Below are 23,466 nucleotides of genomic sequence, written 5' to 3' on the forward strand. Positions count from 1 at the left end.
ATTCTTTATAAATCATAACTGTTCCATCTTCATTTAGTACATGAAGGAAAATATTCAGTCATTTAATCTGGATGTCATTGGAGCCCATGGTCGTACATGATGGCCCACACACACACCCAAACACACCTGTGGTGTTACTTACATTCATCTGGCATCTACAGTCAGATCTTGTCTTTTCCACTGCTGCAAGGTGCAAAAACTGAAATTTTGTACTTGGTGTCTAGCTTCAGATTTTTTATTACAGTATGAATAAGTTATCTAGGGAGACTTCTCTTTTAGTGTCAATATCACCATAAAGTAATTTCCCAGAGACCCAGTAACCACAAACCATCACTGGAACAGACATTTAATAAGCCCCAGTTGATGTGTCAGCGCTGTCTTCAGTGACTTAGTTTTGAGGCAAATAGAGTTCTAGAACAGAAATTAAAGGGAAATTGTAACAGCAAAGCAAGCTGAATTCCACAGAAGCCTGAGTCTACTTAGAGCAAATAGAATTTACCGAATTTTAGGTCAGCCACTGTCCATCCCCAACTAACAAGTTGGGACCCATTGGCGCTCTGCTAATCTTTGTTCCACTCTTAAATATGCTTTGGGTTTCCATGGTTACAGATTGGGATGTTACATCACTGACTCAGGTGGCCGTATGGTTTTCGTCTTATTTCATGGGACCCAGGTTACATTCCAGTCACACGTCTAGCCATGATAGATGTTTCTCCCATTATGCTCTGTATGTCCCCTTTTTTGATAACAATATATTTCCTTTATGGTTACAATGTTTATCTAGGGCCAGAGAAGGAGTGAAACAACCCAGGCAGGTCACAGATGGTTTTCTAGGCCTGGATGTTCCTTATCTGGAGAGACATTCCTGGGCAAAATTTACAGTTTACCCGGGAAGTTTCTCAGGACACATTTTTAGGCCTTTTCTAAAATTATTCTATCTAAAATGATATGGTAAGATTCACTGTCCTCTACAGAATCATTTTAAAATCTCTGCTACATATTTAAATATTCATTCATCTGGATAGACAACTTCCTGAACTCAGACTGGATGAGGTGGTTTAAGCTTAAGTGTGTTGACTTGACTGGATTGGACACCACCTAGGGGATTATTAGTAAAACACAGTTCTGGCTATATCTGGGAAGGCTAAGAAGGTATGCCCTTGGGTAGTATATACTGTCCCTGATCCCTTCCTCTGCCAGTGTTCCCCTCTTCTGCTTTCCAGCCAATGAACACCTTGCTCCACCATGCCCTTCCACCATGATGTTCTTGTGTTGGAGCCAGTGTACCATGGACTGAATTGCCTGAAACCATAAGCCAAATTAAATCTCTTATCCTTTAATTTGAGGGTGTTGAGTATTGCGTCCTAGTGGTGGGAGAGTGACTGCTAAACTGGACTTGTCTGAACTTGCTCATTTCCTCTTTCTGAGCCTCATGTCCTGTTCTACCAGTGGAACAGGTGGATGAAATAAAACTTCAGAATTATATTTGATTCTTAGCAATAAGCCTTGCCAGGATAGCCCCAATCAGAATACAAGATCCTCCAGCACAAGGGTGACATCTAAACTTGAAGGGATATGCATTTTCCAATTTTTTCCAAAGAAAAGAATGCGAACCTTATGACAGAGTCCAGTGATCATAAATATCTTTATTTCTTTACCACACAAAATCTTTTCCTCTCAAATAAGCTGTCTTTAGATATAATTCACAATAACTACAACAACCCTACATCACTTGCAAATCTTAATTCCATCAACCATTTCTGGAGACACTTTTATTTTCTTATGCAACTAAAAAAGTAGAAGTGAAAACTTTCTACATTGTTTAATGCTAATGAAACTAAAAACCACCAGTTCTGGAAACGTAAAAGCAATTAGTCATCAAAATGAAACACACCACTTGTTCTTGCTGATCAAAAGTGTCTTCTATGAAATTTTGGCTCTTTCTTTAAAGAATGCAACCCAAATGGAAAAAAATATGAAAACTGCAAATTAATCAGAGGCATAGGTGCCTTCCAATAAAACCTTCATTTTCCATACTGTAAAAGATAAATATACAAATCACTTTATATTGGCTACTTTTTCTGGGGTTTGGGCCACAGTATGACATAACTATGAAACTATCTGCTTCCTCAGCATGTATTTTGCCGGTAGTTTTTGAATGTTTATGCAGATGATATTTAAGATTTTTGTTGTATCTTATTCAAATAATATATAAAAAATTTTGAAGACCACTATTTTACTTGACTGAAAGAGTAAAAATGAATATTTTAAACTATTTACACTTAAAGAAATTTCAGCACACAAATGAGGATGAATGCAGAAGAAATGTTAGCAGACAAAAACCTGCCATATATGGTTAAATTTAGAGATAAAAATAAATAAAACAGGAGCTGGACATTCCACCAGAGTTCAAGCCTAAATAGAAAGTTCTAATCTATCATAATTAACTCTATTGACAGGATATCTCATCTCTGGAAGGAAATTAGCTATGTATTTTACTAAAACCAAGAACACTTATTTCTGCTGGAAACATACCTCAATGGTAGAGTGCTTGCCTAGTATTTGTGAGGCCCTAGGTTTTATCTACCAAGTTAGGAAAAAGAGAAAGACAAAAGAATACTTATTTTTCAAGAACATATTGCCTTTTCCTCCCAACTATTTGAGGTAATTATCATTTGAAAATCTTCTTTAGCTGTTATTTCCTACTTAAACAGCCCTATATTTTGTATATATTTTCAGTACTTGAAAGCATATAAAACTGCAATTTCAAGTTATTTGTTTCTTTGGTTTGGTTCAGTAATTGAATTTTTTGTTTGTTTGGTTGGTTTTTATTTCCTTTGATAACTGACATGCCAACAGCTAGTCTATAAGTTTTGAAAGTGCAGTACATTTTGCCCGATATACTTCAATTTTCCATCTCTGGATTTCACAGATGTCCATTGTGATTTAATCTTTTTCATTTCTCTCCTCCTCTAAATATTAGGACTTGCAGTTAGGAATGGTTGCTGTGAAATGACCTTACTTGAAAGTGACCTTGAATTTAAATAAGCTAAATACTGCATTAATGAATTTCAAAAAATTATAAGACAACATTAGAAAGTGGGGATTATCTTCCAAATTAGCATTGGGATAACTTATAAAGATTAATTTCTGCTTTTCCTGAAGGTTGTGCTTTTTAGCAGTTGTCTCCCTCCTTGCCACAGAAGTAAATGTGTGATATTGTTTGTTTCCATGACAACGGATGTTCAAGTCTCAAACAAGCCAATTGTTTCCATGTGACAAAAATAGTAGGAAGAGAATTGTGGTTGAAGCAAAAATATATTCACAAGGACGTTTCTGAGTTTAAAACAAAGGGACTAGAGACGGAGGGGGAAAAGAGAGAAGGGATAGGGATGAAACCAGAAATTGAGATGTGTTATGTACATGTACCAGCTCCTCACAAAGAATGTGAATATTATGTACTATACGTGTGTACTTAAAAAGAAAGAGCTCAGATGGCTACACACATCTCCTCGTGGATTTTAAATAACTCTTTTAATGCTCTCCAGACCTGTAAAACTGAAACAAAATACTAGAAAAATCCAAATATAATTATAATACAAATTAGTCAGTGATGATAACTGAAAAATTAATCATCATAAGATAAAACCACTTCACCTTATAGATTGTTCCAGCCAGCTTTCACTCAATTTCACGTACCACTTTCAGAAGGAGAAGTGAAATTGAAATTTTAATGTAAACTCTCCTCCAGATCAGTCTGTATTTTCCTCTAGCACTCAGCTCCGAAACCATCCAAATTTCCACAGCAGAATACAGAAGGCCTACTTCTGGATAACATTCATGTGGAAATATACTTGACTTACAACCAATGAATTAGAACCACCATTCCAAAGAAAAACGTTCACTGTTGATAAATTAACTCAATAATGGCCAGTTCTTATAAACCGCTTAACAAAAATTGTTCAACTTCAGAGCCTGTAAAGCAAGAACGATCTTTTCCATGATTACTACCTCTCCAATTCGATTCAGATATTTTTCTCTCACAGGGAAGGAACTATGAATTGTTGTTCAGCCACAATGCTAACATTCCCTGGCAACATGCGTGTTGTTTTACCCAGAATGTGTGATTTTTCAAGTAGAAAAACAGCAGTAAATGTAGGCAAACACAGGGCCTGTGTTACTTAACATCACGCAGAGCTCCTGGGCTGTGCTAACTGCCTTGCTTGTCAAGAGCAAGTCAAACAGCTGAGTTGGCCTGGTCATTCAATAGGAAGCAATTTATGTTTAGGACGCTGATGGGTTGCTATAGCAACCAAAACAAAGGAAACCCTGAAAAGTCATGCTTTCCATCACCAAAAACAACACTCCAAAATTTTTATTCATTTATGGTATTTCTCCAAATAAAAATGATTATTATTCATGCAGAGGTTCATACAGGTTTTTCTCCCACTATACAATGGTGATTACTTAAATTTTCTATCGACTTAAAATCACTTACATGAATAGCAGTTTTAGGCATTACATACAGCTTATCAACTTTAAAAATAACAATAGGGGGAGAAAATAGTGTAAATCAAACCTAATGGTGTATGCTTTAAAGTTTGGATCTGAAACAGTAATAAACTCTGCCTTTGTAATTCTCTAGCCTAAAATACTACAGCCACTATGACTTCCTATAGTGCTAATGCTAACCAGTCTCTTTCAGAATGGGATTTTCTGATCATCATTTGCATTTCAAAAAACAAACTATATATATATATCAGGAAACAGTTAAGGGATGGCTGTAGATCATAATAAATATTTATTAAATTTTTTAAAAAGAAACTTTTGGGGGGCTGGGGATTTAGCTCAGCAGCAAAACGCCTGCCTGGCAAGCGCAACGTCATGAGTTCGGTTTCCGGTACGGGAGAAAAACCAAAAAAAAAAAAAAAAAAGAAAAAAGAAACTTTTGGTCATGTGTGATCCTTTTGATGATTTCCTCCATTTTATTTGCCAATATCTTATTAAGGATTTCTGCACCTATGTTCATTAAGGAGATTGATCTATAGATTTTTTTTTAAATTGGGTCCTTGTCTGGTTTGGAAAACAGATCAATGCTGGTTTCCAAGAATGAGCTTGGAATCACTCTTCTCTTTCACTTTCATTAAAGAGTTTTAGGAGTGTTGGTGTTATAACCTTACTGAAGGTCTTGTAGAATTCAGCAGTGAATCCATAAGGTCCTGTGGTTTTCTTAGTGGTGGGTTTTTTCATTAGGACTTCAATTTCATTACTTATGATTGGATTGTTTAGGGTTTTCATGTTTTCTTCGTTCAGTTTTGGTTATCCATATGTGTCTAGGAACCTGTTCATTTCTTCAAGATTTTCCAGTTTATTGGAATACAATGTTTCATTGTAGTTATAATCTTCTGGATTTCAGAGATGTCCATTGTGATTTAATCTTTTTCATTGCTAATTGCACTGACATGAGTCTTTTCTGTCCTTCTTTTGGAAATTTGGCTGGTGGTCTATCTATTTTGTTTGTTCCTTCAAAAAACCCACATCTTCAAATCATTGATTCTTTATAATTTCTAATTTGATCTTCATAATTTCCATTCTTAAACTAGATTTTGACTTGGATTGTTGCTTTTTAAGTATCTTGAAGCTCACAATTAGCTTGTTCTGTTTTTCTATATGACCTTCCTCTGTTTTTCCAATATAAGCATTGACTCCTCTTAGGACTAGTACATAGGTTCTGCTGCATTGTACAGTCATTGTTGTTTGATTTCTAGAATTATTTAATTTCTTTCTTGATTTCTTTTGTGATCTACTAAGTGTTCAAAAGTGTGTTATTGCCAGGGGATATAGCTCAGCAGCACAGCACCTGCCTGGCAAGAGCAAGGTCCTGAGTTTGATTCCCAGTTATTAAAAAAAGTGTGTTATTAAGTTTCCAGGTGTTTATTTTCTGTGATTTCTTCTCTGACTGATTTCTAGTTTCAATGCACAAAGTTCTCATAATATACATGGAGACGATTTCAATTATTTTGTATTTATTTAAGCAGGCTTTGTGGACTATTATGTGGTCAATTTCAGAGAAGTTTATATGTGCTCCTGAGAAGAACGCACGCTCTGTTTTGGTAAGGTAGAATACTGTAGACAGCTAGTAAGGCCATTTGTTCAAAGGTGTGGTTCAGGTATTTCTTAGTTGATTTTTTGTTTACTTGATCTGTCTCTGAAAGTGGTTCAACATATGCAAATAAATAAATTTAATACATCACATAAATAAAAGCAAGGATAAAAAAAATCATCATCTCAATACATGCAGAAAAAGACTTTAACAAAATCCAACATCCATTCACAATGAAAAAAATCCCTGAAGAAAATAGGTATGGAAAGACCTTATCTCAATCTAACAAAAGCCATTTATGACAATCCTGCTGTCAGCATTAGATTAAGTGGGGAAAATAGGAAAGCTTTACCTCTAAGATCAAGAACAAGACAAGAATCTCCACTATCACCACTACTGTTTAACATAATCAAGACAGTAGCCAGAGCAATTCGGAAAGAAAAAGATATAAAGGGCTATAGATAGGAAATGAAGAAGTCAAATTTTCATTATTTGCAAAAGCATTATCCTGTATATAGAAGACCTCAAAAAACCTACTAACAGACCCCTAGAATTAATTACAAAATTCACCAATGTAGCAGGATGAGAAAATCAATAGTGTTCCTGTACGCCAATAATGACCTCACTGAGAAAGAAATTAGGAAAAAAATTCCATTCAGAATAACATCAAGAAAAATGAAATACTTGGTAGCTAAGCCAACCAAAGAAGTAAAAGTCTTCTACAATGAAAACTACAGCACTGTGAAAAAGAAGACATCAGAAAATAGAAAGATCCCCCCTGTTCTGGGGCAGAGCCAATATTGCCAAAATGACAAATTACTAACATTTTTACACAGATTTTTTAAAAATGTATTTTATAGGTACATTTTAGAATCACATAATGATAACATTCATCATAGGGAATTCGTCACATGATATATCTTGCTGCTTCTTTTTTTCCCATTCCCCTCCACTCCCTTCAACCCCTCTTCCCTTCGTTATTTATAAAAACTTTATCTCCATTTTTTCTTTCTATTCTTCTTTCTTGTCCCTCTCTGCCCGTTCCACTTCCCATTTGAATATGTTCCTCCTATTTCCTGATATATATTATACATTTTGATGTTAATTTACACTTTCAATTTCTCACACTAGCGAAACAATGCAGTATTTGAACATGTGTGTCCAATTTATTTCACTTAGGAGTATGGTCTCAAGATGCATCCATTTATCTAGAAATGGCTCAAGTTTATTCTTCTTTGTGGCAAAGTAGTACTCCATAGTATAAAAGAAGACACATCTTCTTTATCCATTTATTGGTTAATTATTATTTGGGCTGTTTCCCAGATTTAGCTATTATAAACTGTACTGCTATAAACATGGATGTGCATATATATCTGTGGTATTATGCCTTTAAATCTTTCAGCAAGACATCAAAAAGGGGAATACCTGGATCAAATGGGACCTATAGTCCTACTTTTTTCAGGAATCTCTACACTGATTTCCTTAGTGGTTGTGCCAATCTACACTTCCAGCAATAGGGGAAAAGGGTTCTTTTTCCCCCAAACCCCACCATCATTTCTTATTTTCTCCATAGTCCCTCCAGCATTTGTTGTTGGTTGATTTCTTGATAATACCCATTCTTTCTGGAGTGAGATGGAATCTGAGTGTTGTTTTAATTTGCATTTCTCAAATGACCAGTGATGTTGAACATCTTCACATGTATTTATTTGCCATTTCTATTTCTGCATCTGAGAAGGGTCTACTCATTTCAGGAGCCCATTGTTTGTGGAAGGGAACAGTGGATGTGGAAGGCTGCACTAGGTGGTGGTGAGTGCTGTCGGTTCCAGTGTCCCATGGGAGAGGGTGATTAGCTGGGAGCTATCTTGGAAAAGGGACAACTGAGCTCAGAATTCACAACTGCTGGAGCCAGTTAGCAGCTCCCAGCTGAATTCAAGCCCATAGGAGGTTGATGTTGGCTACAGACTAAATGGGTATGGTCCTAGCCTCACAGCCAGAAACCAGCCTGAACTTCATGGGAAATAAAGGTTCAGGCTTGCTCAGATTATCCACTACCAGCCATAAAACTACTGGTGGCTGGCTGGGATAAATTAACAGATCTGGATTCTTTCTCCACAAGTTGTCTACCAGAGACAAACCTGGAAGTGGACATTTTCTCAATATTTCTCTCTCTCTTTTCTTGTTTATTTTTTCTTCATTGTTTGAACTTTTTTTACATGAGTATGAATGTGATTTCTAGTTTATTTGTGATTGTTATAGTCTTCCTTTTATTTTTTCCTTCTTTCTTTCTCTCCTGTCTTCTGCACTGGTTTTCCAAAGTTTGCATGATCCTCCTTTGCCCTCCAGCTTTCATTCTGATATCTTCCTCTTCCTCTTCCTCTATTTCTCTATTTTTCCCCCTTTTACATTTTCTCCCTTGAGGGTAAAATTGCGATATTGAGGGAATATTTATGGCATACAACTTTCTGATTTATTTTAAATTTTGTTAGATAGCCACAAATCTGGTTTATATGGTTAAAGGTGACAAATTAATGGTTACCTCAGTTTGTCATTTTCTAGGCTGTGTTTGATGCTATTGTTATTGCTGATGGTACTGCTTTAGCCAAAATGACATAATGGTGCTAACCAACTGTTTTTGCTGATATACTAAGACTGAGATTGCCTAAAGGTCATAGAAAATACTGTGGGCCAGTGCCAATGAACCAGGGGCTGGGCCAAGCAGGCAGCAACTTCTCATTGCTAGCAAATTGAAGAGGAAGGATCTTGCAACAGACTCAAAACCCTCAAAACCAGTTACATCTGGAAGACATCTTTGTGAAGTAGTGATTTCCTAAGTGTTCTAAATACTAGAAATAAAGCCACTCACCATAGGCAATTTACAAGCATCACCCCAGGAATTAAACAAGAAAAAAAAAAGAAAATGTGAAGACACTTAAACATGATGTAACCCCAGGCATCCAGTTCACCAAAGGCAAACCCAAGGGGCAATGTGGTGGAATAATCTGAAAGCCACCCATCTTGTCTCTCTGAAGTGGTGACAACAAAAGAAATAAATGGTGCTCTCGAAAAAATGAAATCAGAAATAATATCTCAGATAACTACAGAGATGGTGTCCACAATGAAAAATATTCTTAGTGACTCTAGAGCAGATACAGATTTTTTAAAAAAAGAGGATCTTAGGAAAATGATGGAAACTGTGAATCTCCAACATAGGAAAGAAATGGAAACCATAAAACACATTCAAGCAGATATCCAGGAGATTAAAAATTCCATGTAAAGTACCTGCAGCAGAAGGAGCCCATGTGAGGACAGAATCTCAGATATAGAAGACTGGCTTTTGGTTAGTGATCATGAAAAGAAAGATTTCTTAAAAATAGCGAGGGACCACAATCCAGAAGCTACTTGATGATCCAAAGATGAATAACATAAGATTGATTGGAGTCAACGAAAAAGCGGGAAATAGCACAAATGATATAAAAAATCTGAAAGCATCTGATTATTTCCTGTCCATGATGAGAATCACAACCTTTGGTATGGTGCTTCTCAAAACCTTGTTAGGCACAAATATCTTCTCTCTGACATAAGTCATTGTTTTGCCAGTGTTTGTAGATCCTCATTTGAGAGGAAGGTATTTATTGCTTTAATTATATCTTCTACTTTGGTAAATTATTTCAACGTGAACTCAGTATGAGGATCCCTGCCATACTGAAGAAAGCTTATCTCTACCTTATTTGGTGAAATCTCAGAACATTTTGTGGGAACTTCCAAGAAGGCTTGAACTTTAACAAAATTTGCTTTCTCAATGCTGTAGGAACCATCAACCCAGAACACAATATTGGCTTTTTTTTTTTTTTTTTTGGTTTTTCTCCGGTACCGGGAACCGAACTCACGACCTTGCGCTTGCCAGGCAGGCGCTTTTGCCGCTGAGCTAAATCCCCAGCCCCAATATTGGCTTTTATAACCATGCCACATGAGTGGTCTATTAGAAGAAAGAAAGTCCAGGGGCCAGGGATTTAACTCAGTGGTACAGTGCCTTTCTGGCAAGCATGAGGTCATGAGTTCAATTCCTGGCACTAAAAAAACAAACATCAACAACAACCAAAAAAAAAAACCAGAAAGTTTATTATATATCAATATATCTGTCTTTCTTTTTACTATAAATATTAACTTATATTAATTATACTAATGGGCTTCACTGTGCTATCTCTACATATGTATATCATATTTTAATTATACCTCCTCTCCCTGCAGCCCTCTTCCCCTTTCCTCTCTATGCGTTCCACCAAAGTACACTTCTTGCAAAGAAAACTGTTGCAATACTTTGTTTAAATCAAAATCTAGATAGTAAGACACTTCAGAAGAGTGCACCATTAAATAGACCTGTGCCTATCTTAAACCCAAGAATGCACCTCTTAACTAAGTGGTTCCCAACCTTTTGGGCACCAAGGATGAGTTTTGTGGAAGACAATTGACAATTTTTCCATAGATGTGGGGGAGCTGGTCATTGGGAGGGGAATGCTTTGGGATGATTCAAGTTGTAAGAGCATTGTGAACTTTATTTGTATTATTACAGTATTACATTATAATACCTAATGAAATTACTATACATTGTACCATAATGCAAAATCAGTGGGGGCCCTAAGCTTTTCACCCTACAGTTGGATAGCCCATCTAGGAGCAATGGGAAACAGTGATACCTGGAATGTGTAGCCTAGTCCATTTCACATCTCATTTTCAGTTGCTGTCACTGTAGAAAATCCTTCTTCACAAAGGTAGGAAACAGAAGGAGGCATTTGAGTGCTTTTGTGGCAATCTCAAGATATTCCACTTTGACTTTAATCCAGAAAGTATGGAGATTTGACATTGTCTCAAACATACTTGTAACATCACTGTCATTTGCTATCTCAGGCAGTTGATCTTCTAGCACAAAGTCAACTGGCCTGGCTTATTCACAAATGAGTGGAAAATCCATTTCTCCCCAGTTCAGGAGTCTTCTATGATTGGGAAGTAATATTCATGCTCTTCTGAAAGTCAAGACAGATGATCATGCACCAACTGCATACAAGAAGGTCCTGGCTCTTTCAACATATCTGGTTGTCTTTGAAACATGCCAAAACTCCCAATGTTCATTCATTACCCTCATAACCCCAGCTTAGCTTTGAGTGCATCTGCTTTATCTGTCAACTTGGATACAGTTGTCATTCTCCTCTGATGTGATAGAGTTCAGTGAGCTGGCTGTATGTGTCACATGACTAAACAAGTTCTGTGACCCATTTTGTGTCACTAAAATATGCTGAGCTATAAGCTGGGAATGAATTACTCATATTCACTAATAAGTAGGATCATAGAGAGAATCATTCATTCTGGTGTAAATTAAGTGTATAATAGTATATTAAATCTGAAGTTGGAAAAAATCTTTTGCAAAAGAAAAAATATAAAAATACTTGAATATATTTTATGTACTTACTTCTTAGTTGGCCTACAATTGGTACACTTTTTTCTTTAATATCATTTGAAGCTACTGTTACCACATACTCTGTTTCAGTTATAAGGCCTGATAATAAAATTTCAGTTGTACTAGCTGCAAGGGTAAATTCTTTAATGGGACTATCTGGAAATATAGAAAAATATGAACACCACAAAACATTTTTAAGTATAATATAAGGCAATATATTGTAATTCTCAGATGTACTCAAAATCTAAAAATATATATATATATACACTTGCAGGTAATCAAAACCTTATTTTTAACAGTTCCACAACAAAGACTTTGAAGATTAGAAATTCAATAAATGAACAGGCATTGCTTTTGCTTGTTATAGTCATAGTCAATACTTTTGAAGGCTCAGTTTTCTTTTAAAGACTATCAAGCCAAAAATATCTCATTGTTTCTAAAGACTAACATAGATAAGAAAATTTTTATGAGATAAAACAATTAATTTTCCATCATACTTCACAAGAGAGTAAAGAGATAGAACTCAAATCAAGGAAAACAAACCTAATAGGTTAAAATTAACCCCTAGTGAGAAACATCTTGTGTGGAAATAATGTATCTTCCATGCTCAAACAGGTGCATACCCTAATGGATAGCCATAGTCCTGTGAATTGATGTAACTAGGTATCAAGTATTTGAAGGTTCAGTATACTGTTTACTTATATAATGCCAATGTACTTGTACATTGTTAATTTTCAGTTCAACTCTAAAACACTGTAGTTCCCAAGGACTAACTGCCTGTAAATATTTTCAACTACATTAAATGTTCATTGAAACATAATTAGAAGAGGTAGCATGTGTAACAGGATAGCGAGAAGTCCTCTTGATTCACACAAAAACCTACCACTACCCCAGAAGACAGACATGAGAACATTGAGGGCTTGCTTCATCAGGTACACCCAGTTCCAGATTTGTGAGTGTTGAGAGCTAGTAATTCCTCCTATCTGAATACTGGAGAGATCTTATTTGAACTGCTTTTCTGCTTTGGAGTAAATTAATTACTTAATTGAAAATATATTTGAGAAGAAAAGATTTTTTTAAGAATAGGAAGAATTTATTGAGAGATAGGAAGCTTCTGTCTGAGAGGGTTAGAAGGGGGCCTGGAAAGGGGGTTGCCCGCCAGCCCTGCTTTTCAAGGGTGCTTTATTGAGCAAAGCCATGAGGTGAGGAAGTCTTAAGGTGGGACAAAACTATCATCAATCAACAAGATTACAAGTATAGTCATAGGTAATGTTGACCCCATAGCAAATCGTAGGATGGGTGTGAGGTGGGACAAAACTATGGTCAAGCAATAAATATATAAGTATAGTCACTAGGGTAATATTGGTTAAATGGGGATCAAATGGTGAAACAAGTCACATAGCAAGTGCACATGGGCAGACAAGGACTTTTCTGGAAGGGGTGGGTTAAGGGGGTTTGGTCCTCCACCCCAAGGTGAGTGATGCCTACTCAGAATATCAATTGCTGCTGTTCATCCTAGCGGAAGTACATGAGTGAGTAGTTCTTCTTATTCTTGAAGCCTGACCTTTAGTGAACTTGCCTCCAGCTACAGTTGTCTTCTACATTGACCTCCTGAGCCCAGCCCTGTCTAACTGCCTACAATATTTCTACCTAGTTTAGCTATCCATAATATTACCCCCTCTGAAGAAGTATCCCTAACTGATGTGAGGGGGCAAGGGTCAAAGACCGATCAGGCTACTTCAGTTGAAGAGGGTCATAGTTGTGATTGGCAGCCGGAGATACTCCACAAAGGGTCTGTGTAAAGGCCCTCAGTAGATGCCAGGTATTCTTGTCTTGGGTAAATATACAGCTTTACATCTGGAGAAGAGAAGCCCACAGAAACAATTAAGTATGCATGGACTAAATAATAAAATCAACAAGATAATTAAGAATACAGCCAACAAAGTTTTCTACCAGGGGGAGCCAGTAATGGTTTTCCATAAAGCGCATAAGGAGAAGGTCCAGGGAATTTCAGAGTCTGACATGTCATTAACCTGTCCTCTAATACCTTGAATAGCTACGGAGATATTAGCAGAAGGATTAGGAATGTACACACAACATTCAGCTTTTATAATCGCACAAGTACCCCCTTATGCTGCCATTAGAATGTCTGTTGCCATCCAAATTTGGAGGATGGCTTGCCTTATTAATTTTACTTCTTCATTCAGGAGAGACAGACCAGCTGCAATGTCCCTTAAGGCCCACTGAGTATAGTTAGTTACGGCCTTGATATGTTGCATGACATCTTTTAATCCCAGAGAAGGGATAAAGATAGAGGTCAAGTGCTAATACCAGTGAAACTGCTTCTAGACCGCTGATGCTACAGGTGGGGCAAGTTTGCAGGTTTGTCAATACCTTTAATACTTCTGCTTTGTAACCATGCAAACCCCAGGGTGCATCTTCCTACCCATCCAGGGGATAGCCAGGGCCACAGGTTGGTTCCACACGACCAATGAGTGCCACTGGGGGCTTCCCATCTAATTCTGGGGTGACTAAAACAGTTTGTTGCAAACCAATCTTCAGCCTGTAAAATTATTCTGTGTATACATTGTTCAGGAAGTATCCAACCCAAGTAGTTAGTAGAGTTAGGCCAATGAGAATAGGAATGATTTTTCTGTTCCCAACATAAGGAGGCCTTTAAGATGTCTTATAGCGGGGGTTAACATAGATAATCATCCCATATCTGAAAATGCCATCTTGACATCTATGGTTGTTGGCCCTCAGGACAGGACCTTTACTTTTATTTAATAAGAGTCCTACTAGAGCCTTTAAAGAGGCATCAATGGCATCATTAGAGAAAACTCTATTATGTCTAGGATTAAAAGTATAGTTTACACGGTGCTCACTTACCTTATAGTGGTAGGCTAAATGATGAACCATTGAACTCTTTCATAACTCATCAATATAGCCTTGTAATTTATTCCAATCATCTCCTTGGACTGGGGATACCCACCAAGGAAGTCCAGATGTACTGACAAGGGGAGCAGGCCACATATGCAGCAGGAAAAAATACTTAAAGAGAAAAATGTAAATTCTTGACCCCCACTGAAGTTAGTTCATTTTTTAAGGTTCTCTGATAAATCAGCACTTAAAAGGTAAGTACACAGCTCTAGCGACAGGTTCTACCAAAATCATCCATCTCTACTGTCAGTCAATGAAGACCTGATACCACTTGCCCAGTTGGAATGGTTAATTTTCTAGTGCATTTTAGAACTAAAAGTTAATGTTATGGTTTATGTCTGTGTGTCCCCCGAAAGCCTCCTGTGGCCCTGGGGCAGGCTATTAGAGTTTGAATATGGGTGTGAGAGCTGCACCCACCTGGGAGTGGATAGTTTGCATATGTAAGGGACAGGAAAAGAGTGCTTGGGGCATTCCTCCCCCATTACGCCCCGGTGTAAGTTAGTTGTTGCTTAGCTGTGGCTGCCACGTGCCACTCTGCCTTATAGTTTGCCAAGTACGGGCTGAAACTTCCACGAACTGTAAGTGAAATAAACCTTTCCTTCCTTAATTTTGGGCATCAGGTATTTTGTCCCAGCAGCGAGAAAAAAGTAACCAAGATAGTTAATAAACAAAAATTTTTTCTCCATGCTTGGGCAGCATCATTAACACCAAAGATAAATGCTTGAAAACAACCAAAACTGGTTTGGTTTGTTGGTTTAGTGGCCTGGTCTGGTTTACTTTCTAAGAGCTTACCCTAGGACATACAGAATCCACCTAGCCAAAGCAAACTTTTTTCTTCCATCATTGTCACAATTGCCACAGAATAATGTTTTCTGAGCAGTAAAATGTGTAGCACAGAGTAAGACATAACGATTCATTTCATTGAAGTATTGAAAATATAAACACAGCACAGTGTAGTAGCACATAGCTGTAATCCCAGCACTTGGCGGGGGCTGAGGCAGGAGGATTGCTGTGAAATTGAGGCTGGCCTGGGCTACCTAGTGAGTTCAAGGCTAGCCTGAACTATATAGTGAGACTCTGACTCAAAACAGAACAGAACAGAAAATAAAACAAAATTAAATTAAAATAATTCAAGAAGGTTGTCAAAAGCTGTGAATTCTACTTAATAAAATTGAAGAGCAGGATTAAAAAAATTAGAAGTACATTTTTAGTAACAGCTCAGTGCAGCCAAAAAAAATTTTTTTTTTTTTTTTTTTTGGTCTTTTTGAGACAGGGTCTCGATATGCAGTTCAGTCTGGACTTGACCTGACTTTGTAGCCCAGGTTGGTCTCAAACTCACAACCATCCCCCTGCCTCAGCCTCCCAAGTGCTGGGGTTACAGGTGTGTGCCACCACACCCGGCCAAAAATTTTAATAAAGCTCACCACTACAGAAATATAATACTGCATACTAAACTGGAATTCTATAAACCTGCATCCACCAAATATCTGGTGACTTCAACCAAATCCCTCAGGCTTGCCAAATCTTGGCTCCTTCCAGATGAAATGAAGGGGAAGAGGGCATGAACGTATCTTTTTTGACACCTGTGTGCTGAATCCCCAATATCTCAAAACTTACTTGTGAGGATCACTGCTTTTCTATAACCCACGATTGGATCAACTGGTCTTGACATACGAACAATATTCTCATCTATCATTTTGAAATCAAGTCAGAAGGTGGGGGTTAACTGCGAAAGACAGAGTTGATATTAGTAAAGTTTTCCATTGTTACAAAATGGTCAAAATAATTAAAAAGAATTGCGTTCAGCAAAGTTTACTAAAGTTGTCTCTGCATAATTTTTTTATTTGAAAAAGAATAATAAAAAAGAACAATAGCAAAATACCAACAACATAGACAAAAACAAAACAAAGAAAAAACAATAGAATGATACAGGGTTTCAGAACAAAATGATAGGTTTTTATATGACATATTTTGCATAAATTTATTTCCAAAACATAAAAGATATCTTTTTGGATAAGAATAAAATTAAAAGTTGACAAGATGTGACAAACCATCAGAGCATATATGTCTTACAGACTTTTGATTCTTGAGTTACTAAGTCATTCAACAATGGTCAGCAAAATCAAGTGTAACAGAAACATACTTGGCTCCAAGTACATACAAGTACAATGAAATCACATCTAATGATCACATATGTGCCAATGAAATGCTGACTTGTTTTGAGTTTCCCACAATGAACAAAGGCTGCTGTGCATGATAGTCATTACACAAAGGTGTTTCTGAAGTATTTTACAATGATGTTCTCTCTACAAGGTTTCTGCCTCAGCGCACGCACTGTCCATGCACAGCCAAGGCATCAAACATCCCTACATGGGAGGCAGACTCCTAAGACGATGTTCAGCCATCCTCTTCCTAAAATATTCCATTCCTAAAATTATTCTGTGTTGGAATTTTTGCATTTGTTTTGAGAGGCTATAATCTCCTTTCAGATTTTCACAAAAGTCAATTGAAATATAGTAGTAGTTCAAAACAGAAATGATAGAATTTAACTGGGGTTAGAGATTTATAAACTATTAATAGCAGGTTTTAATGGAAGTAAAGCAAATTAAGGAAATATTTGCTTTAATGAGCTGGTGTTTCCAAATGAAGGAGTTGACTTTACTTTTAATGGATACACTAGTATAGAAATGAATCTTATTTTCTTATTATCCATGCATAGGCAGTGCAACTAAACTACAAATCCATATACATAGTTTAATTATTCAATATCCTGTCTGTAATCATATTATGAAGCTTAGCTGAAGTCATCACTTAGTATAACAAGCATGCAGCAGATATTAATAAGAAATGGTATGAAGATTATCATTATAAAGTATTTCTCCAATAGTGATGGCTCAGGACAAATTTAATGCAAAGGCAGACACAACGGGCCTGAGCATGCTTTGAAAAGAACCAGCCACATAGAAAAATAGCACCATCAACTTTGGAAGGAAATTAACCTGAAGCAGCGGACACTAGGTTAAAACTGCTGAAGGTCAGCAGCGGCTCACCTTGTGGATGTTCAGATGGCCGGGATTCCAGATAAACTGAAAAACTGACTGTGGGGAAAAGTCTGTAACATTTCAGAGGAGTTTAAGGTGCTCATAGAAACTCAGATGTGGTGTCTTGGAATCAACATTAAGAAAAAATGGACAAGTGGCTTCTGTAAAGCAGATAGCCACTCCCGTTTTCTTTTTGCTGATTTTATCACAGGTACCATCTCTTGGGATTGCCATTCTACTTACACATTGTATTTGTTCTGTAAAAAAATAAAGTTGGTGTGTGACTTTATAAATTTAAATCAAAATGCAAAAATACAATTTTATTAATTTTGAAAATATTTTCTTTTACATGAAAATAACTCACAACTGCCATTGTATTGCAGATACCCTAGGTATTCCCTAAAACAATGCTGATGTATATGTAATAGCTACATATGGTATATAAATGCAGGTAGACATAGTTGCATAGAAGGAGCAACTGACCCAAGAAAAATAGAACTAAAACTATAAATAAGTAACAACCCATGGATATTCATAACATCTGACACTGATGGTGAAGGAACTAACCTTCAAGTAGTTAAAATTCTAGTGATTTAATTTCACATTTATGAACAATGCTTTTTGTAGTCAATGCACTATGCCATGAAAGTCTCATTCTGATGAGAGTTTTGTTACATAAACTGAAAGGATTTAGGACATTTCAGGATGATGGTACTAGATAACCTTTGCGGAATGTCTTCTCTGTAATGAGCAGAGAGCTAGTCACTTGAGGCGTTATCTATCTTCTCCCTTAAGACAACTGACTGGTAGTCCTTACTATCCCTGTTTTGCAGATGAAATTCAAATGCGGTCAACAGCACTAATAGGTGCTGACACTTTTACCCCATGGTCAGACTCTAAATCATATTGTTTACTATAATAGATTAAATGTACAAAGAAGTTTCACTCAGAGCTTTAGAGCCAGCTGTTATGGTTTGTGTCTGGGTGTCCCCCCAAAGCCTCATGTGGTCATGGGGCAGGCTTTTGGAGTTTGATTGATTATGGGTGTGAGAGCTGTACCTGCCCTGGGGTGGATAGTTTGCATATGTGAGGGAGAGAAAGAGGGTGCTTCTGGCCATTTCCTCCCTTGTGTGTATTCTGGCTTTTGCTGTGTTCTGCCGCCATGAGCTGTAGCCCTCTGCCATGTGCCACTCTGCCTTGTAATCTGCCAAGTATGGACTGAAACCTCCACAAACTGTAAGCGAAATAAACTTTTCCTTCCTTAATTTTGGGCATCAGGTATTTTGTCCCACCAACGAGAGAAAAGTAACCAAGACATTTATTTAGAAGAATAAATGCTGGTTGGTCAGTAACAAGTATGTTGTATGCAGACCTGTTCAATTTAGATAGAGATAGAATTTGCTATATTAACTTTACATACTTGTTCAAGTAATTGTAAAACTAAAGTGTCTTGATATACATTAAAGAAAAACAACTTTTTAAAATTAGGGCACCCTCACACAAGTCTATGTGCAAAAATTTACCAAACATGACAGAGATGGATAGAAGGATGGATGGAGAGATGGATGGATGAATGTGTATAATAGAAAACTCTAATAAATTTTGGTAAGTATATATAATATGTTACACATAAAGCTATGCTCAGAAAACATACTAAATTGTCATCATAATGAACTAGTAAGATGCTTGGCCTAGTATTCGGGACAACTCTGGAAAGGATTATGGTATGGTTTAGGGTCTAGATTTCCCCTCAAAGCCTCATGTGGTCATAGATGGGGCTTTTTCAGAGGCAGCTGGATTTAGACTGTGTGACAATGGGATTGATTCATGGTGCAGTGCTAGGATCAAGGGCACTAGGCTTAAGGGTGTGAGTGCTACCCGCCCTAAGTAGCCTGGATAATGCTTTTTGTAGTCAAAGGGAGAAAAAGACACTGTTAAGGTCCCTTGCTTGTTGCTTTTGCTCTCTTCTGCCACCATGAACTTCTCCTGTTTGATGCCTGCCTTAGAGCCAGTTGATTATAGACTGAAAGCTCTGCCAACTGTGAGCTAAAGAAACCTTTTCCCTTTTAACGTTGGGTGCTGGGTACTCTGTCCCAGCAATGAGAAAAGTAACTAATATAGGATATCACCTTAATGGTAAACACTTCTAGAAGTGTGAGAAAGTGTGATGAGTTCACTATACTCCATAGGTATTAATTTATATTTTTCATATGAAGTTCATATATATTTCATGGTATTTGTAATGTTATCAAAATTCATTTCATTTGTGGTTAGAAAATATCCAAAATAACCAGCTGAGAAGCTAATATTTCAGACAAGCATTGAATTACTTCACATATATTACAAAATGTACTCTCATTAAACTGACTAGGTTAATAGTTGGTCTGGAAAAAGAAGCATGCTATAGCCAGATCACCACTAACCTAGTACTAGAAGTCCTGGGTCTTGTCTGTGCTTTGTACCTAGGTGCATCAGCTGACCATTTTGTTCAACCTCTCTGGGCCTCATTTGGAAAACAAGACAATTCAAATAAAAAGATCTTTGCAAGTTACGTTCACATATCCTGGAAGACCACAGCTGTACGGACTTCAGCGGAGATGTTCTACACTGATTTTCCAGATTCCATAACTAGATTATTAAATCCTTAAAGACAAAGCAAGCATCTGACTCATCTCTTGTAGCTTCGTAACACACAGGAGGTGTTTAATCCAAGCCACCAGAATGCAGTCTCCTAAAACATTCTGAGGTCCAGCCTAGAGACAAAAGCTACTCAGCCGCAAAATATAAACAAGAATTTACTCTGAGATGAGCCCCTGGAAAATGGAGCGGGCACAGGAGACTGGTGCTTGGGAATCCAAAAATTACTCAAAGGACAAGCCCTACTTGAGAAAAGAAAGTGTCAGCCTCCCATCAATCCTTTGCAAAGTACTGGCTCACTGCATTAGACCAGCTGTCAAGCCTGAGTGCAAACTGCATTTTAGAAGTCTGACTGCAGTCTGCCAAACTGCCCTGAGCTCCTTGTATGAGGTTCAGATTAAAATTAGAAGCTGCTCTGGGGTCTAAGGGCTCTTGCAGTTTCTCTCTTCTTAAGTAACTGTTTGACATTTTTAGTCCTCTTGTACATCAGTGAAGAGGTGAGACCGACCCACGGTTCCCCATCACCTGGCCTTAACTTTACTAGAATAATTTAGAGTTCAGTTGGTGTCCTCCTAGCAAACAGCTAACGGCTAACCATCGACCCACAAAATGCCGTGTGCAGATTTGAAAAAAAAAAAATCCAACTGACCACAAAAACTTGAGGCTGGAAGGGCCCCCCGACTGCCCAGCAGCACCCAGAAGGAATCCTCTAGCCTGGTGGTACCCAATGCAGTCAGCTCAGGCAGCCGAGCATCCCCTCCGTGTGTGTTTCAAGAAGAAGGATTTTCTTTCTTTAAACCCAGACATTTACCTGCTCAGCAATATTTCATTGAGCATTCTCAGACATTAACCTTTGAAAGCCACACATCCCTAAGAGGTAGCAGGGAGATCCCCGCCTCCCCCTGAATAAGTAACAATGGGGGCATTTCTGGAACAAGTCCCCTGCGGCCCACGAGCCCTGCCCTAGTCCCGGAGCACAGAAGGTAGTCCCTGAACCCTCCAGTTCACCTAGAGGAAATCAGGCACGCAAGCACGTATACACAGGCCCTCCAGACACCACCGGCCTCTCCCACCCGCTCTCCCACCCGCAGCAACCTTGATCCTGGGTTACCCCCAGAAGAGCTTACCGATCATTTCCTGTCCTGGCCCACCCCACCCCAGCATTCTTTACAAGTCTGCAGAGTTGGATAGATAGCGGAGGAGGTCGCCCCAGGGTTGCGGAAGATGCGAGATTTGGGTCCCTCTCGCTTCTGGCTCCCAGATCCCGGCACTGCAAACGGGCCGGGTCCCCTGCACTCCTCTGTCCTTGCACTCTAGGATTCCGGCTGGCCGCGGTGTGGGAGATCCCGCAGTGAGAGATGCGAGCAGTGCTTAACCAAAGCCGCTGGGAGGGTGCACAGCCGGGAGCTGGGAAGAGTCGCCCGGGGGGTGTTCCCTGGAGCCGACCTAATCCACCGGCTCGAGGCGGGGAAGGCCGGCAGGGAGGGCGGGCAGGGAGAGAGCCCGGGCCCTGCGCGGGAATCCGTCGCCAGGCGGCACTCGCGCCCGCGCACCCTCTGCGAGCTGCGGAGCGCTCGCGACTCCAAGAACCCGCTCAGCAATCCCCAGCTCCCCTCCCTGTGACCCCGCAAAGCCTCAGCCTAGGGGTCCCAGAGCTCGAGGACACCGCTCCCGATGCGCGATGCGCCTTCCTCGACAGCATCTGTAGACCAAAGTCCTCCGTCAGACATTGAGCAGGATGCCGTGCGCGCACACGGCCTCCCTGTGGCCGCTGTATCCCAGGGGCGGCAGAGACAGCTGCGGCGACGGCGCGTCCGAGGGCTCGGGTGACCCGTGCACCAGGGTGTCTCGGGCGACCGCAGTGCAGACGGCAGTGGGAGGTGGCCGAGGGGGCGCTGGAAGAGGAGTGCCCGGAGCAGAGCTGCTCCGCGCCCTGCGCCTGGAGACGAGGTTGCTCCCATTCAGCTGCCTCGGTCCCGGGAGGCCCGGGAGGTGGAAAGCTGCAGCGGGTGAGGTCGCTCCTTCGGGGGGAGAAGGAGGTCAGCTTTGGGAACCGTGCAGTCCTCCAGCATTCCTTTATTTTTCCAGAAAACAGTAGGGAAGGGGGGAGGGTTTTGCATCTTTGGAACTTTGGGACGTGTCGCTCCTGTGCCCCCACTCTATCCCACCCCCTTCACCCCATCCTTCCCGCCGCCACCTTCCTCCCGCTCGGTCCTGGGTGCGCTACACTGATTTCCAGGGTTTTTCAAGAACTGACCGAGCGGGGCCAGCCTGCCATCTGTCCCTTCTCCCCTGTCCCTCCGCGGAGGACTTGACCCAAAAAAGGAGAGGACAGCTGTGCAACCTCTGGGTCCTCAGAGCCGGAAGCACTCAGGAGTGAGGTCCACCCACCCTGGAAATTCCTCACCCAGAAGAAACAAAGCCTGGCCTCTTGTTACAGCCTCCACCCCCAGCACTCCTACCCCGGAGCGGGGTTTGGCCCCGGAGGCAGCCAAGTCCCTAGAGGCTCAGACTGCTGACCTTTGTGGCCCGCTCTGGAATAGGCCTGCGCCTTGTCCCTCCCCACCCCAGCCTGCAGGTCCCTCCAGGTGTGGTGACCCAGTGCTGCCAGGGAGGGATGGAGCGGGGACAACCGCCCCAAACAGTAGAACCTGTGGCCGCTTCTCCATGTGAGTGTCTCCCCTCTCCTCTCTTCCCCTTTTCTCCTCTCCTCCCCTCTCCTCCCCTCTCTTTTCCTCCCCTCTTCTTTCCTCTTTCTCTCTGAGGTTGACCTTTGCAGGCTTGCCCTTGCCTCCATTAGGCGCCATAGCTTCGGAACCTGCCTTTAATGTGGCGGACACTTGCACGGCGCCCTTTCCACTCTCCCGCACCTCGCCCTGAGCCGGAGTTGCCTCCAGTAAAACCCCGGAGACCACGCCTGGAGGAAGCGGATTGAAAGGCATGCGCGTTTCCCCGCTCCCAGCCTGAGCGCAGAGCCTACACGGTGCACAGGGTCCACCCCAATGCTCTGGCCCAGACGTCTGACCAGAACAGCGCGCATCCTGAGGACGGAGGCCCCAGCGGGATACACTGCCCGGGTGGACTGGCAGCAACGTGGCCCGGTACCAGTGTGCATCTATCTGGAGCCTGTGGAGAGCTCCTCTCCGCTCCATGGGTTCCCAGTCACCGCACCCCAAGCTACACGCCCAGAGCCGCGGGACCCCTGCTGTCTGGTCCATGCTCTCGGGCTATGGCAGCGGGGATGGGGAGAAAAGTTCCGGCCATCAGGCTGCACGGTGCTGGGGACGCCCTGA

General features: G+C 40.1%; 1 pseudogene; it reads left to right on the top strand.

The window, feature by feature from the left end:
- Positions 1–20,240, top strand: part of LOC102003880 — a 54,665-nt pseudogene extending 34,425 nt beyond the window's left edge.
- Positions 20,241–23,466: the final 3,226 nt, after the last annotated feature.

This window comes from Chinchilla lanigera, unplaced genomic scaffold, assembly GCF_000276665.1.
Source record: "Chinchilla lanigera isolate Chin_1 unplaced genomic scaffold, ChiLan1.0 scaffold00087, whole genome shotgun sequence".
NCBI lineage: Eukaryota > Metazoa > Chordata > Mammalia > Rodentia > Chinchillidae > Chinchilla > Chinchilla lanigera.